Genomic DNA, 4,903 nt, shown 5'->3' with positions numbered 1-4,903 from the left:
GCCCTAAGATCATGACCTGAGCTGAAGGCAGAGCCTTAACCCTCTGAGCCACCCAGGTGTCCCAAAACTTTATTTATGATTATTTTTTTAAGATTTTATTTATTTATTTGAGAGTAGTTTTAGGTTTATAGAAAACTATAGTATAGTATAGGGGGAATCCTCTAAGCTCCTTCTGCCTCTTGGCAGTTTCCCCTCTTATTAACATTTTGCATTAGTGTGGTACGTTTATTACAACTTTCAATTTTAAATTTAATACAGCAAGTAGGTATCGAGTGCTTTTAGGCATACAAAAGAAATGTTCCCTGCCCTCTTGGAGTTTGCAACCTCACTGGAAAAGCAGGGGAAAATGGTTCCATATGAGTGACTAGTGGACAGAATAGCATATAATTGGGTTTTGAAATGTGTCCTACTTTAGTGAAATGGGAGAAATTAGAGAGCTAGCTCTCCATGGATGAGGTGAGATGTAAGAAGGTTCTGGAAGGGTAGTAGGATTTGGATAGGTGGAGGTAGACTGCAGGCAAAGTGTAAGCAGAAAGAATGGCCCATACAAGGATGCAGAGGTGGGAATGGTTTATCACGTTGGGCAGAGTTGGGATATGACCTTGAAGAATGTCAGTGTGAGTCATCAGAACTTAATAAAGTGCTTCAAGGTGAATTTCTAAGCAGATCCTTTGGGTCCGGTTCTTTCAGGACTATTGGTTTTTGGTTTCACATATACCTCAAGGCAGATATTCTGAACCACTTGTTTCTTTGAATCAGAATTACAGGTTCACTCCAGGAAGTATTTCTAAAGAGACGTACTGCCCTTCTGGGGAAAAACTACCAAATGGCGCTGTGGGTTTTTCATTTGCCCCAAGACTAGAATTTTGCATACGCACCTCAGGAAAAAAGCAACCTACTGGGGAGTTCAAAAATAGTGATGCAGGTGCCAAGGGAAGTTCCCGAGTTCCTCAGGCCCCTCACTGGCTGGCTGCATTGAACTCACTCTCTTTGAAGAACTCAGTCATTACTGGGGGGCGGGAGAACTGTGTGGGGTCTTTCAGGAGGAAGGAAAGCCTCTGAGGGAATTGTATGAATTCCAAAACTTTAATCTCTTCTTACAACTAAGGGAAGAGCAAGGAGGGCATTAAATGCCCTAATTTTTTTTTTTTTTAATTTCTTTTTCTTGGTCTGAGTTAACTTACCTCATGAGGACTCTCTAGAGTTACATGTAATTGCTTATTCAGTTCACCAGTAATGACACTGCAGGGATTCAAAGAAGGGTTCACAGGGAGAGGACACATTCATATCCAGAATTCCAGTCATGCCTTCTCCACAGACCTTACCTTCTTTCGCCTCTCCTCATCCGACTCTTTTTCCACCCCCTCCCCACCCCCACCCTGAGTTCAGGCCAGGCACCTGACTGTAAGGACAGCCACAGACCAGATCTCCTAGACGATAGAGTCCCTGTCATCGTGCCTCAGGGTCAAAACCTCAGATCCATTCTTCCCCTTCACAAAGGCTCTTTCATTCTCTCTCTGAAGCATCCCTTCCTTTTGATTCCTACCTCATCCCAGGACCCCAGCGCCTTACTCCAACTCTCCCAGGGATTCTGCCTCAAATCTAGGCTCTTTGGCCTGGATCTTCAGGTGTTCCCTCTAAAAACTCACAAGACTGTCTCATGTGTTGCTCTTGTGTTGGGTCCACTGCCCTTCACGTTCACCCCTCTGCCTGGCATTTTTCTCTTCTCGCTTACCATTTTAAGCAAATAAAATATCCAGATATGTCCAGCCACGTTTGAATTTCAGACAGATAATAATTAAAAAAAATAATTTGCTACATACTTATACTAAAAAAGGACTTGTTATCTGAAATTCAAATTTAATCAGGCCATCTGTATTTTATGTATCAACCCTACCACTATGGAACATTTTCTTATGCTCCAATTCTTCTTTATGTGATTTTTCTTTTTAGTTGCTAAAATACCTAATTGAGCCTCTCATTATATGTTATCTTATAATTATTGATTACATATACAGTATTCACACTTCTGGAGAAACTATTCAACATCAGGCCCTGTGTTTAGTTTTTTTTTTTTTTTTCCTAATACAATAGCTTATTGAGTTCTTACAAGAACTATGTGATAAAGTAGGTCCTATTATTGCTGTAGAAAAGACATTGGGGTTCGAAGCTGACATTCAAGAAGGAATTCTTGAGACATCTTTGGTGTAAGAAGGTGGTTTTATTGAAGCATGGGGACAGGGCTGGTGGGCACATAGAGCTGCACCGGGGTCATGAGGAGTGGCCCATTATAGACTTTCAAGTTGGGAGGGGATTAAGGATAGCATAAGTCTCTAAGGAATTTGGAAGCAAGGTTTCCAGAACCTTGAGGGGTCTTGCTATTATTGGGAAAATATCATTTATTACCATCTATTAAAACCCTATTCATGAAAAAAACTTCAGATGTATATCAGTGGACCAAATGCTTGGGACATGATTGCCAACACGTATCTTGGGGGGTTTAGAGGTAAAGGTAATTTCCAAAGAATTTTTTATATGTTAAAATAGGTTTACAGGGTCCTGGGGTGGGGGTAGGTGCAGATCGAGCTAGGATTGTCTTTGCCCTTAGCAAAGTGTCAACATCCTGGCAGTTGAGTCCCTAGAGGAATGTCACTCTGCCTGTTTCAAGGACTCCTCCATAGACTGTAGACAGTAAGGAAATTTAGTAATTTTTTCTTCTGCCTTTGTTTCTCACATCACTATGATACCAATTCTATAAATGAGGAAGCTGAGTCTTTTTTTTTTTAAAGATTTTATTTATTTATTTGACAGACAGAGATCACAAGTAGGCAGATAAACAGGCAGAGAGAGAGGAGGAAGCAGGCTCCCTGCGGAGCAGAGAGCCCAATGCAGGGCTGGATCCCAGGACCCTGGGATCATGACCTGAGCTGAAGGCAGAGGCTTGAACCCACTGAGCCACCCAGGCACCCTAGAGGAAGCTGAGTCTTTGAGAGGTTATTTTATTTGTTCAAGGTCCCAAAGCTCATTAAATTTGAACTTTGATCTGTCTGTAGGGTGACCAGCTTGTTCTGGTATCTTTGGCGGTGTCCTGGCTTTTAAAACCGAAAGTGCCACTTCCCAGAAACCCTTTCTAGTTCCAGGCAAACCCCGTATGTCTGACTTTAAAGTCTGGGAGTCTATCCTGTTCCCCAGTTTTTTGAATTTTAATTTCTTTCTCTCAGGTTAGAAAGTCTCCAGAGACAAGGTGATATCTAATGGTATTTACTGATACCAAGAGTCATTTAGTAAATGCTTGACAAATGAAGGCCAGAAGCTCCCCTCAGAGGCCACACCTCTTTTCTTGAGCCTCTTCAGAATGCAGGAGCTGAGGAATGTGTGGACTGTGCCTGAGGCTGGCTACTCTTACGTGCAGCTGAGACCTGGGCACGGCCAGTGGCCTTTGCAATAGAGGCACAAAAATGACCATGATGTCACTGGCCTTTGCTTACAAAGGTGCTAGGCTATTGTTCCTAGCAACAATGCCTCTAAATTAGGGAAAATATAGCTCCTTGGTAGGTGTATGGTGCCCCCCTTGACAAGCTGAACCTTGGGAGATTCCCTGTTTTGAAGTGTGAGGTAGGGCTTGGGTGAGGCTGGAGAAACAGAAATCGTGGTGCGGAGAGACGTGGAGGGCAATAGGGTGGGAAGCAAGTCCGTCAGCACTTTGTGGTTGGACAGCACCCAAGGAGGCAAAGTGGCTGGAGTTTCCCCCCAGGACTGTGCTTTTATGCAATGCACACATATCCAAAAGATCATTATGTTATTACATTATTATATAATAACCAAGTGGTAACCAAGTGGTTAAAATGGTGATATGTAGGTGTTATTGTTATGCCGCAAAGTGGTTAATGGGGTGCGATGGGAAAGGCAGAAACAATAGATTTCCATTCCCCAACGACATCTGTATAACTTGTCTCAACTTCATTTCGAATGCAGGTCATTACTGTGGTTATGTTACCCTAAGTTAAATTAAACTGTCTGTGGAGAAATCATTTGTGAAAATAATTTGCTATTTATTTATTTATTTTTATTTTTTAAAAGATTTTATTTATTTGACAGAGAGAGATCACAAGTAGGCAGAGAGACAAGCGGGGGGGGGGGGGGAAGCAGGCTCCCTGTCGAGCAGAGAGCCCGATGTGGGACTCGATCCCAGGACCCTGAGATCATGACCTGAGCTGAAGGCAGAGGCTTAACCCACTGAGCCACCCAGGTGCCCCAATAATTTGCTATTTAAAATAACTAGTTAAATTGAATTGATAAAGGCTAACACTCTTAAGGCAACTTTATTTTTAGTTGTTAAATTTCACTTCAAAATGCTTGAATTTTTAAGTGTGGTTTTGTTTCAGGCTTTTTATTAAGAGAGCGTAACAGATATGGGGCATAAAATTTAGGAAAGAGTTTCTATTCTGAACATTGTTGACAGATTCTATGGTGGTTTTTTTTCAACCCCACAACAGTCTCTTAGCCTCCTTGTGTGACATTCAAGGCCATCCTTGGTCTAGCCTCGAACTCCCTTTCCAGCTCATCCTCTACCAGTCTATACCACAGGCTCTGTGCCTTTCCATCCTTCAAACATATGGTTGGCTTTTCTGCTTCCCATCCTTTCTCTTGCAAAGCATCATGGTTAAGTGTTTAATCTCTTGAACTAGACTGCCTGGGTGCAAATCCTGATTCTGCTATTTACTGTGTGACTTTTTTTTTTTAGGATTTATTTATTTATTTGGGGGGGTGAGGAACAGAGGGAGAGGAGAGAGAAACTTAAGCAGACTCCATGCTCAGTGCAGAGCCCCATGTGGGAATTGATCTCATAACCCTGAGACCAGGTCCTTGAGATCAGGACCTGAGTGGAAACCAAGAGTCAGAT

This window comes from Martes martes, assembly GCF_963455335.1.
Source record: "Martes martes genome assembly, chromosome: 9".
NCBI classification, from domain to species: domain Eukaryota; kingdom Metazoa; phylum Chordata; class Mammalia; order Carnivora; family Mustelidae; genus Martes; species Martes martes.
Note: the sequence above shows the minus strand (reverse complement) of the source record.